The sequence below is a fragment of the Neomonachus schauinslandi genome, chromosome 8, assembly GCF_002201575.2.
Source record: "Neomonachus schauinslandi chromosome 8, ASM220157v2, whole genome shotgun sequence".
Taxonomy (NCBI): domain Eukaryota; kingdom Metazoa; phylum Chordata; class Mammalia; order Carnivora; family Phocidae; genus Neomonachus; species Neomonachus schauinslandi.
The window spans coordinates 78,352,584-78,366,552 of NC_058410.1; the positions used below are offsets into that span (position 1 = coordinate 78,352,584).

General features: G+C 33.9%; 1 non-coding gene across 1 annotated transcript; it reads left to right on the forward strand.

Annotated features, from left to right (window-relative positions):
- The first annotated feature begins 7,336 nt into the window (after window positions 1–7,336).
- LOC123325578 lies at window positions 7,337–7,446 on the forward strand. The gene has a single exon (XR_006540516.1). It is a non-coding gene; the product is annotated as a U6 spliceosomal RNA (small nuclear RNA).
- Window positions 7,447–13,969: the final 6,523 nt, after the last annotated feature.

Sequence of the window (13,969 nt, forward strand, 5' to 3'; positions counted from 1 at the left end):
ATCCAAAATAGCAAAGAAAGAAGTTGAAACATACCACTGTTTCTCAATTCTAGTTTTCTATCTTCACACTTAATACAGTGATATTTTCTTAGAACCCTGTCAGCCATCAGGGAAAAAAGAAAAAAAAAACCCCACAGTACATTGTCATTGTCTATGCATGTGCAAACCTGTATTTAGAAGGAATCTGTTCAATTTTGTTATTTGCTGTTAAATTTTTTTATTTGCTGTTGAATTTTAAGTTAAATGGGGATCTTGTTTATGTAAAGTGAAAGCCTTTAACTAAAGCGTTGAACATCTATCTGTCAAAAGCTCCCAGCTGGCTTAAGAAAAGTAATTTTTAATTTACAAAAAAACCTATGATTTTACCCAAACAGAAAGTGCAGGTAAAACACTGATATTCCTGTGTGCCTAGAAATTCTATCAAGGGATGCCTGTGTGGCTCAGTCTGTTAAGCATCTGCTTTGGCTCAGGTCATGATCCCAGCACACTGGGATTTAGTCCAGCAGGGAGCCTGCTTCTCCCTCTGCCTGCCTCTCCCCCTGCTTGTGCTCTCTGTCTCTGACAAACACATAAATAAAATCTTAAAAAAAAAAAAGAAAGAAAAGAAATTCTATCAAGCCTTAAGATGTTAAAGAGGTCAAGGTTTGAGCAGGAAGTATGAAATGCAGTGGGTCACCATGGTATTATCCATAACTGAAAATATCTACCAGAATGCAGACTTCTTAGATGTCAGACATGCAGAAAATTTACTCTTAAATGCTGATTTGCTGCTGAAAGGAAAAAAAAACCTAATTATGTGGATAAAAGATATTGGCAAGTTAAAATTTATCTTTATTTAATATAGTTTTTTCCCCTTGAAAGCTACTGTAAAATGGATGAGGTGTCTCAAAATTGCTGGCAACTTATAATTGAGGGATTCATGTATTTTTTCTGTGCTTCTAACAGATTGCTAGTTGTGACTTGAGTATCTGTTTTTCAAATACATGGTTCTAAAAAAAAAATGTGGTTGAATTAAATATACCCAGGTTCAATTGAATTGCTTAGCAAAATAATTTTATTCTCTTTATCTTCTAAAACTTCCAGAAGATGATTAGTTAATACACATTGTAGATTGATGGTTCTACAAGTTTCTGCTACCATATTTTAAAATTATCTTTTTTAGAAAAAGTTATAAAAGTTTTTATGAGAAGTTTCTACCAGGAAGTGTATTGAAAACAATTGGTGATCATTAAATGAGTTCCATTGCCAATTTTAAAAAACTGTCATAGAGGGGTGTCTGGTTGGCTCAGTCAGTAGAACATGTGACTCTTGATCTCAGGGTTGTGTGTTAAAGCCCCATGTTGGGCATAGAGATTACTTAAAAAAAAAACTGTCATACAGATTGGAAATTAATTTTGATTAAAACAAGAAGAAATCTCCAACTTTAAAATATTTGAATATCCTGGCTCTGAAAAAATTGAAAACTGTATGCTTTGAAGCTAGTGATATTGAGATGACAGGATAATTAATAAGGCAAACAGTAAATATAGCCAGCCATTACTGGTCCTTTTATACCCTTGTTTTTCTTCCAGTATCAATTAGCCCAACTAGCAATATTTAGGTGATCTTTAGCTCAGAGTTGCAACAGTATTGGGACATTTTATTTTATAATCTCTTATTTAATTGAATTCCATAGCCTATCTAGAATTTGTGTTCTATGTCAAGAACACATAGCTTTCTTAGATCTTTCATATTGTTGTTTTATGAATAATTGTCATGATAAAGTCAGTATGACCTTCTGTAAATCAAAATTTCATTATGTAAAGATGTTAAATTTTTTAAAAGTCATCGAATACCTTTGTTTACCGAGACCTTTAGTAAAAAGCAGTGTGGAGTATTGTAGCTTGATACTAACAGATCAGATTTAGTTCCTTTGATCTGCCTAAGTTTCCACAGGGATGGATCTTAAAATAGTCCCCATATCATGCTAAGATATTGCAACTTGTCACTTTTGCCACCTGTGCCACCAACTGCCCACCATGTTCAAGGGAAGCCACATGCAAGCACAACCAGATTTTATCATCTTTATCGTTATTATGGTCCATAAATTCAGAGAACACATTAAAAGCATTTCCTACAACCATATAGTAATTTTGAGATTACAATTGCTATATTAAATTTAGCTTTTTTTTGAACCCTGACATTTTATATCAATATTGCATAAATGATAATTTCCTTTTACAGAGAAAAAATACTTCACCCAACACAATCAATACAATGGACAAACTTAAATAATGATTTAAAGTAGTAACTTCAGAAAGAACATATGTAAAGGATGAACTTTCATTTTTAAAATCATATTTATTCATTTATAAAATTATAAAATTTTATAAAACTTATAAAATTACAAAATATGTACTTCTTATCAAAACAAAAAAGAGAGAGAGACTTGGTAGAAAAATTTGGAATCTCTAGCTCTTTTTATTGTATTGGATAATTAGCAAATAAGATATATCTTCAAATATTAATAATGTAGTAAAATGCTTCAGAGATGAAGGAAAGCACCTTCCTCTTGAAATGTATTTTATTTTGGTATATTATTGACTCTTCTTATGAGCAAATTGCTTTTTAAATATACATTATTTATTTCTGGAGTTGAAATCAAAATAAGAAGCTGCCAAAGGGAGAACTGAGTATAAGTTGAGTCAGACATGGCATGAAAAACAAGGAATATGAATGGATGGTTACACATTTTTTTGAAGGATGACTTCATTGTTATTATTCTTTTTACCAAAGAAACATCCTTAGGCATCAAAAAATGAAGCTAAAGGGAGCTTTAGGTCAAAAGATGGTGCTTAATAAACCCATTCAAAAATAAGGCAGTGGATTTCTCTATGAACATCAGTTGTTTTGGGGGTTCTAGTTTGTTAGGAATTACATAGAAATAATAACACTTCCCCTATATAAAACATGATAAATTGATTTATTATAGAATGATTAAAATGACTAGCCTACATTCTGAGATCTAGTGTTGCTTAACTGGACAGAGAAAAGTAGCAAAGAGATGGTTTACCGTGAGAAAGAATAATGTGATTTTAAAAAATCATAATCTTGATTTAATCTTATCAAACTTGCTTTATGATTTAGCATATACATTAGTAAACTAATACCTCATTGCTTTCACTTGAAAAGTTAAGCATGTGGATAAGCAACTCTTTCTTTCTTTTTCTCTTAATGTCAGTTTCATAGAAATATTTTTACAGCCTTAAACAAAAGTTTCACCTGAATATGTATTTGTTTATATAGTTTTAACATGACAGAAAAAAATAAAAACCAAATACAAAACTGTTACATTTTTAAGGCACCAGAAGAGCTGATTATCTTGGTGTTAAACTATCAGCTATAATTTGGGTTGTGGCAGGAGATCATTGGTCCAAAAGAGTCCACTCTGAGGTCAGAGTGATCTATCTCAGAGGGTAATTGTATGGAGGTGTCACTTTGTAGTACTTTGACAGTGGGTCTGGTTGTTCTGTTGTTCCACTCTGCAATGGGACTAGATGAAGAACTCATCGTTCAAAAACGTTCTTTGAGTAGAAATAAAATTATGGATTCTATGTACAGAAAATATAAACACAAGCACAAACATTTGCCTACAATTTTAAAACGTTCATAGATTTCAAAGCTGATGCTGTGTATCAAGTCTCAGGTTAAGAAACTATTTTGCAACGGCACATATGCCATGAACTTGCCATGAACACAGCATTTTCCCTGCCATTGAAGTCTATATAACTTCCAAAATGTGATATTTTCACCTGCCAGTAGGTATAATGCTTGCTGGACGATAGAACAGCAAAAGAGGGGAGCTTTGTCTGCCAGTAGTAAGCCCAGAAGGGTACACACCAGCACACAAAAAGAATGAACAAACCCTAAATATTAGACAGTCTGTCATCACTGATAGCCCCAAAGAAGTCAAACCTAAATATGTCTAACATTCAAATTTTAGCTCTTGATTTTATGGTAGATTTGGTAGACAAATGTATGCCTTATGTAAATAATTATAGAAGAATTTATATTATTCTCTTTTAAATGGTTAAAAAAATATGTCTTTATGACTTCCCAACTAATCATGGTAGAAAAACAAAATGGACACAAAAGAAAACAGGGCTGGTTTCCAACCTTTTTTGCGAAGAACAGTGCAGTAGCAAAGAAGAATTAGGACAGTGGTTAAATCTTTTGCTTAGGTTTTTTTCTTTTCTTTTTTTTTTTTCCTCAATTAGGGAATGCATTCATCATACACAGTCTTACTGTCAAATTGATCCCAATAGCTTACACTGAAGACCTTTTATGAAGCTGATGGGTAAAAATTATATGACTCAAGCACTGAGGTGAATATAACAATCAAAAGCTTTTTTCCCTCTTGAGGAAAAGTCACATTTTTTTAGAGTGTCAAAGTTTTAAAATATTACTAAAAACTAAGCATAATGTATGAGAGATAAGTTAGGCAAATTTGGGTGAGATAAATATTTTATAAATGGAAGAATGTACTTCTGCTTCCAGCCAAGATGGAATAGCAGGGACTGGATTTGAAGAAACAGAGCAAGCATCAGGACCAGACATGACAGGTATGTTGGAATTATCAGACCAGGAATTTTAAACAATGATGATTAATATGCTAAGGGCTCCAGTAGATAAAGTACGCAGAATGCAAGAACAAATAGACAATGTGAGCAGTGAGGTAGAAATTCCATTCTAAGAACCAAAAGGAAATGTTAGACATTTAAAAAAAAAAAATACTGTAGGGGCACCTGTGTAGTGGAGTTAAGCAGCTGACTCTTGGTTTCAGCTCAGGTCATGATCTCAGGGTCATGAGATCAAGCCCCATATAGGCAGGCACTCAGCAGAGTCTGCTGGACTCTCTCTCCCCTCCCCCTCTTCTTCTCCCCCCACCCTCTGTAAAATAAATAAGTAAATTGTTTTTTAAAAATACTTGTAACAAATAAAGATTATTTTTGATGGACTTAATAGTACACTGGATGTAGTTGAGAAAAGAATCTCTGAGCTTGATGATATATTCATAGAAATCTCAAAAACTGAAAAGCAAAGAGAATAAAGACTGAGGAAAAACATAATAGAATATCCAAGGACTATAGGACAACTAAAAAGGTGTGACAATGTATAATGGGAATACCAAAAGGAGAAGAAAGAGAGAATGAAACAGAAGAAACATTTGAAACAATAATGGTTGAGAATTTTTCCCAAATTAATGTCAGACACCAATCCACAAATCCAGGAATCTTGGAGAACACCAAGAAGGATAAAATCCAAAAACCTTACACCTAAGCATATCATTGTCAAACTACAGAAAATCAAAGATAAAGAAAAAAATCCTGCAAGAAGCCAGAGATATAAAACATATTACCTATAGGAAAAAAGACAATAATTGTATCCAACGTCTCCTTGGAAACCATGCAAGTAAGAAGAGAGTAGAGTGAAACACTTATAGTACTAAGAGAAAAAAAAAATCGACCTGGAATTCTGTATCCTGTGAAATTATCCTTCAAAAGTGAAGGAGAAATAAAGACTTCCTCAGACTAACTGATATTGAAGGAATTTGTTGTCAGTAAACTTGAGTTGTAATAAATGTTTAAAGAGAGGTTCTTTAGAGAGAAAGAAAATAAATAGGTTAGAAACAAATCTACATAAAGAAAAGAAGAGCACTGAAGAAGGAATAAGTGAAGATAAAATAAAAACTTGTTTTTCTTATTCCTAATTGATCTAATAGGTAATGGTTTGTTCAAAATAACAATATGCATAACATATATGCATATACATGCTTACGCATGCTTATATATAAGTGAAATGTATGACAGCAATGATACAAGGGATAAGAGGGAGGAATTAAGATTATTTTGTTATTATAAGGTACTCACACTACCCATGAAGTGGTATAGTGTTTTGAAAGTGGACTTGGATTAGTTGTACATGTATATTGCAAATTCTAGGGCAACCACTGAGAAAAGTAAAAAAGACATATAATTGATATGCTAAGAAAGGAGAGAAAAATGGTGCCATATAAAATGTTCAATGAAAATCATAAAAGTCAGAAAGAGTGGAAGAGAAAAATAGGAATAAATAACAAGGACAACAAATAGAAGACAGTAACAAATATTGTAGAGACTAATTCCAACTGTATCAATAATCATTTTAAATGTCAATGGTCTAAATGCACCAATTAAAAGATAGAGATTGTCAGAGTGGATCAAGAAGCAAGAGAGAACTATAAGCAGTCCACTAAACACACTATAAATATAAAGACACATACATATTAAAAGTTAATGGATGGAGAAATATATACAGTGTGAACACTAATTAAAAGAGAACAGGAATAGCTATATTAATTTCAAACAGAACAAACATCAAAGCAAAGAAAGTTATCAAAGATAAAGATGGATCATTACATAATGACAAGGGGTTAATTCCAAGAAGGCATAACAATTTTTAATTTGTATTCACCTAACAACAGAGTATCAAACTGCATGAGGCAAAATTGATAGAACTGAGACAGAAATACATGAATCCACTATCATTGTTGGAGACTTTAATACCCCTCTATCAGAAATGAACATATCCAGCAGGCAGAAAATCAGAAAGATACAGGTGAACTCAACAACATCAACAATCAACTGGATATAATTGACAGCTATAGACTATTTCATCTAATAACAACAGAATATACATCCTTCTCAAGCTCACATGTAATATTCACCAAGATAGACCACATTCTGGGCCATAAAAACACCTTAATTTAAAACAGTAGAAATCAAACAATGGAATTAAACTAGAAATCAAGATTAGAAAGGCAATTGGACCGCCCCAAATACGTGGAGATTAAACAACACACTTCTAAACAACAGAGGGATTAAGGAAGAAATATCAAGAGAAATCTTTAAATATTTCTAATTAAATGAAAATGAAAGCACAATTTATCAAAACTTGTGAGATGCAGTGAAAACAGTGCTTCAGGGGAAATTAATAATTAATTGAATGCATATATTTTTAAAAAGATAAAAGAGTTAGGGGCGCCTGGCTGGCTCAGTCGTTAAGCATCTGCCTTCGGCTCAGGTCATGATCCCAGGGTCCTGGGATCAAGCCCCGCATCGGGCTCTCTGCTCTGCAGGAAGCCTGCTTCTCCGTCTCCCACTCGCCCTGCTTGTGTTCCTGCTCTCGCGCTCTCTCTCTCTGAAAAAAAAAAAAGATAAAAGAGTTAAAATCAGTAATCTAAACTTACACTGGGAAAACTAGAAAAAGATAAGCAAATTAAAGTAAGCAGAAGAAAAGAAATAATAATTAGAGCAGAGTGCTCATTTTGGCAGCGCATATACTTAAAAAATGGGAATGATACAGAGAAGATTAGCATGGTCCTTGTGCAAGGTTGACACACAAATTTGTGAAGTGTTCCATATTTTTTCACCATATTGTACACCTGAAACTAATATAACACTGTATGTTAACTATACTGGAATCAAAATAAAAAACATAATAAAAATTGCCATAAATTACAAAAAAAAAAAGAATTAGAGCAGAAATCAAAACAGGAGAAACCAAGAGATCAATGGAGAAAAAGCAACAAAACCAAAAGCTAGATCTTTGAAAAGATGAATGAAATAAATAAGCTTCTAGCCAGACTAACGAAGAAAATGAGAGACAGGAAACAAATTATTAATATCAGAAATGAAAGAAGGGATATCACTACAGATCCTATGGACATTAAAAGGATAATAGAGGGGGCTCCTGGGTGGCTCAGTTGGTTAAGTGTCTGACTCTTGATTTCAGCTCAGGTCATGATCTCAGGGTCGAGATCAAGCCCTGCATCAGGCTCTGTGCTGAGCAGGGAGTCTGCTTGAAATTCTTTCTCCCTCTCTATCTCTCTGTCCCCCTCCCCCTGCAGGCTCCCCCCACCAAATAAATAAATAAATCTTTTAAAAAAGGATAATACAGGAATAATATGAACAACTCTATGCCCACAAATTTGACAAATAAGATGAAATGGACCAATTATTTAAAAGACACAATTTTCCTAAACACACACAAGAAGAAATACAAAATCTGACTAGGTCTGTATCTATCTGGTAAAGAAATTGAATCCATAATTAAAACCTTCCAAAACAGAAAACACCAGGCCCATATGGGTTCACTGGTGAACTCTACCAAATATTTAAGGAAAAAATTATAACAATTCTTTACAATCTCTTTCAGAGAATAGAAGCAGAGAGAATACCTCCTAATTCATACCTGCATACCAAAACCAGACAAAGACATTAAAGAAAATAAAACTATAGACCAATATTTCTCATGAACATAGATGCAAAGATCTTCAACAAAATATTATTTCCTATACACCACCAATGAACAGGTGGAATTTGAGATTAAAAATACAATACCATTTCCATGGTACATGAAATATGTAGGTATAAATCTAACAAAATATGTACAAAATATGTATGAGGAAAACTACCAACTGATGAACAAAATCAAAGAAGAACTAAAGAAATGGAGAGATATTCCATGTTCATGGATAGAAGGATTCAATATTGTCAAGATATCTTTTCTTCCCAACTTGATCTATAGATGTGATATAATTCCAATTGAAATCCCAGCAACTATTTTGTACATACTGATTCTAAACATTATATACAGAGGTAAAATATCCAGAATAGCCAACACAATATTGAGGAACAAGAACAAAGTTGGAGAATTGAAACTACTGACCTTCAATACATATTAAGCCAGAGCAATCAAGACAGTGTGGTATTGGTGGAAGAATAGACAATGGACCAAAATAGAAAGCCCAGGTGAATCTAGACACAGACCTTACACCCTTCACAAAAATAAACTTGATATGGATCACAGACCTAAATGCAAAATGCAAAACTATGAAACTCCTAGAAGATAACACAGAAGAAATCTAGATGACCCAGTATGACAATGACTTTTTAGATTTAACACCAAAGTCACAATCCATAAAAGAAATAATTAATAAGCTGGACTTCATTACAATTAAAAACTGTCCTGTGAAAAACAATGTCAAGAGAATGAAAAGACAAGCCATGGGCTGGGAGAAAATATTTAATATACATCTGATAAAAGAATGTTACCCAAAATATACAGAGAACTCTCAAAACTTAATAAGAAAACAATCCAATTTTAAAATGGGCCAAAGACCTTAGTAGATACCTCACCAAAGAAGATGTACAGATGGCAAATAGCCATATGAAAAGATGCTCAACATCATAAGTTTCAAGGAAATGTGAATTAAAACAAAGTGAGATACACTACACATCTATTAGTACTTATGGCCCAAATTCAGAACACCAACATAGCAAATGCTGGTGAGGATGTGGGAAAACAAAAAGTCTCATTCATTGCTGATGGAAATGCAAAATGGTACAGTTTGAAGTTTTCTTACAAACTAAACATACTCTTACTGTATGACCCAAAGGAGTTGAAAACATATCCACACAAAAATCTGCACACAGATGTTTATAGCAGTTTTATTCATAATTATCAAAACAACCAAGATGTCTTTCAGTAGGTGAATGGATAAATAAACGTACATCCAAATAATGGCATATTATTCGGTGCTATAAAGAAATGAACTATTGGGGCACCTGGGTGGCATAGTTGGTTAAGCATCAGACTCTTGGTTTTGGCTCAGATTGTGATCTCAGGGTCATGAGATTGAGCCCCGCATCAGACTCCCAGCTCAGCATGGAGTCGGCTTCAGACTCTCTCTCCCCGTCCCTCTGCCCTGCCCCGCTGCAGTCTCTCTCTCTCTAAAGTAAATAAATACATCTTTAAAAAAATCTAAAAAAAAAAAAAAAAGAACTCAAGCTATGAAAAGACACAGAGGAAACTTAAATGAGTATTACTAAGTGAAAGAAGCCAATCTGTAAAGGTAATGTACTATAGATTCCAACTATGTGACATTCTAGAAAGGCAAAATTATGGAGACAGTAAAAAGATCAGTGGTTGATAAGAGTTGGGGGTGGCTGGGTTAGGGATGCATGGGCAGAACACAGAGGATTTTTAGGATAGTGAAAATACTTTATATACCATAATGATGGACATATGTCATTATACATTTGTCTGAACCTATAGAATATACAACACCAAGATTGAACCCAGATATAAACTATGGATTTTGGATGATTATGATGGGTCTATATAGGTTCACCAATTGTAAGAAATGTATTATTCCAGGGAGGGGGGGTTGTTGATAATGAGGGAGGCTATGCATAATGAGGGTAGAGGCTATATATGAAATCTCTGTACCTTCCTCTTAATTTTACTGTGAACCTAAAACTGCTCTTAAAAAGTCTTTTAAAAAACAAAAACTATATCCAATTATGTAAAATCCTAAGTATATCCCAACTTCTGGTGTGGTAAGTATAATGAAAAAAATGTAGATGATTGTTGAAGCAATTATTAGCATTAGTTGACCATTTTTGGTGTCACATTTAACCAGCTATTAATTAAAGTGACTCATCTAACCAGCTATTAAGTGGTGGCATTATATTCCTTTTGCTTACAGGTGACAGAAATCAAATGTGATCTATATTAAGCAAACAGGAGAATTTATAATATGGATATAGGATTTTCTCACCCAACCCAAGGATGGGAACTTGGTATCACGTAGAACAATTTGGACAACATTTGACCTAGCATCATTCACATGGAGGAAAATTTAGTAAGTAGCAAGCATTATCAAACAACTGCTTAGTTCATAAAAGAGAGATGCTTTGATTATTCGGATGGACCATTCTGTTCTTGGATCACATCAAAGAGTTTTTTCTTGTCAATAATTATAACAATAATTATAGAAAAACTGACACTTTATCACGTAATATCACATTTAATTCTTATAACAACACTGAAAGGTAGGTGCTGTGACTTCCATGTTACAGATGTGGAGGATACAACTTAAAAAAGTTAAGTGATTTATATGTGGGTAAGAAGCTGGAGAGTAACAATGTTAAGGTGTAAATTCTTTCTGCATCCAAAATCAATGTTAATTTTATTCCATATTGTCATGAAACAATGTAAGTAAATTTCAGTTTGGAAATTCTGAAAAACAATAGTGATTCTCTGTATCTGTTGTCAGTTATGTGCATCTTATACCTTGCTCAAGTCTGAGGGACTTGGGATTGTTAAATTAAAGAAATATACACTCAAGGTGCCTGGCTGGCTCAGTCAGGAGAGCATGCAACTCTTGATCTTGGGATCATGAGTTCAAGCCTCACGTTGGGGGTAGACATTACTTAAAAATTTAAAAAACAAACAAATTTAAAAAAAAAAAGAAATATAACTTGCGGACACTGTGGATATAGGCAACTTGGAGTTATCCAGTCTTGATATATAAATCCTCTTCTCACAAAGATTTTTAAATCTCTTTAAATACATTCTGAAAGGAGAATTTAGAATAAACTTTGCAAATGCCTGACAGACTGGGATTTGGTTTTGTGAAAGGAGGGAGATATTAGAAAATGCCATTTTTAGTCAAGATAGTATAGCATATTCAGCATTCTCCTCTTGAGAGTAATGTCAAGAGACATAGGCATACTAGGCCCTGTAATGTTACCTGCAAAAAGTTAAGAGGTCTTCTAAAATATCCCTTAACTTCTTAATGGATTTGACTTTTATGTGTTAAGAACTTCTATTTTAAATCTTTTGAACCAATAATATTACCTCCTTTGTCTTCTCTTGGAAGTAGCAAATACAAGTTGGGGGTACAGTAAGATATCATGTGTCCTAAATCTCTCCTTTCAAGCTTTAAGGAGTGCTCACAGGATACAACATTACTTACGTAGCATTCTTGCCAAAAACTTTAATCTAATCATGAGGAAACAATCAGGGAAATTCAAATTGAGAAACATTCTGCAAAATAATTTGCCTGGACTCTTAAAAAATGATCAATGATGAGAAAAATGAAAAAGGCTGGCTGGCTGTTCTATATTAAGGGAGAGTAGAGAATTATGCCAAATAAATGCAATGTGAGCTATCTGATCGGACTTGGATCAAAACAAGAATACAAGGAAGGAAGGAAGGAAGGAAGGAAGGAAGGAAAGAATGGCAAGCTATAAAGGACTTTATTGGGACAACTGGAGAAATTTGGATCTAGATTATATATTAGATAATAGTATTAATGTTAAATTTCCTAAGTGTGATAATATATAGTAATGCTGTAGGAGATAACCTTTCCCTTGGGAGATATATTATGAAGCATTCATAATAAGAACAACAAAAAGAACAACTTGCTGGTCTCTGTAATTCTAGATTTTGATGAATCAGTTTGTGTTCATCCTACCCATTTTCATCCTGATTTTATCAGTTTTCAAAGTATTAATATTTTTTTGTCCATTTTCTGGCAATTTTCCATGTCTTTACGTCTTTTTAATTACCTTTCTCTAAGTGGTTTCTTGCTTTATGGCCTTATGTTTTCCTTGAGGTATGGTGACTAACCAAAAAGTATTTCTAGTGCTGATGTACAGTACTATGTGATAACGCTTTATATTTCCAGCACTCTTCCTTGTGACACTTTGCATTCGTTTTTGATACAAAAGCTTTTTAGGACAATGTTTTACAGGGAATCATATAAAATGACTATAGATCCTTTGTCTAGCGGTTCATCTTGGGAGACTTCCATTTGATATCATTGGCTTGGTCCTTTTTTCCCCAGAAAAGCTTACTGACAGCTGAAAATTAGTAAATTTTAATGTGTATTTGTGTGCCTCATTGTGTTGTGAAACCTGAAACTTGCCTGGCTCTGGCGTTGACTCTGGGGACATCAGCCATCAGTTTCTGTTCTTCATAAACTTACTAAATTTTGGGGTGCCTGGGTGGCTCAGTTGGTTTAGCATCTGCCTTTGGCTCAGGTCATGATCCCAAGGTCCTGGGGTCAAGTCCCACATCGGGCTCCCTGCTCAGCGGGGAGCCTGCTTCTCCCTCTTTTCCCTGCCTGTGCTCTCTCTCTCGCTATCTCTGTCTCTCTCTTTCAAATAAATAAAATAAATAAAAAATCTTTTTTTTAAAAAAAGAAACTTACTAAATTTTTCCCTTGCAACTGTTCAAATCCTCTTTACTAAATATTGCTTGCCTATAGGTCAAATAAAATATTGATATTATGTATATATATGTATATATATATGTGCTTTATGTGTTCTGTACATACCTAGTCACACATCTAAGTGTGGTTTTGGTAGAAGAGGAATAACAAGAGTGTGAACTCAAGTAAGAGTGTAGGCTGAAATGTAGTGAGAAGAACATGGACTTTAGAACAAGACACTTGTCCCTTGAATCTTGGTTCTGACCTATCCTTGCTTCTGACCACAGTTGAAACATGGGAACCATCTATGGCCTTCCAGGATGGTTTTAAAGAGAATGCCTTACACTTAAAGTGGGTTTTCAGTCAATATTAGGCCTCCCTTTGTTCTTCTACTTGAAAAAGTATAAAAGTAGTAATAACTAACATTTTTCAAGGTCTTATTATGTACTTAGGCCACGCATGAATAGGGGTTGCACATATTAATAGCATGAGACACGAGGTTGACTGGTTAAGAGCAGGGGCTCTAGAACTAACCTTCCTTGGTTCAATTTCTAACTCTACCAATAACTAGCTTCAAGATTCAGGAGGAGTTACTCTATGCCTCAGTTCTCTTATCTTTAAAGTGGGGAGAAAATAACAGTGTTTTCCTCACTAGGGCCTTGTGAGGATTAAATGAGATAAAATTCGTTAGACACTTAGAGCAGTGTCTGACATATAATAAGTACTTAACATATGTTAGCTTTTATTATAAAGTGTTATTATCTCATTCAATCCTCTTAGTAGCCTGGTGAGTTAGATAAAATTACTGTTCATATAACTTGTGGGAAACCGATCATAAGTGAGGTGAAATAATTTGACCTACGACACTCAGTAAAAAACAGAATTAGG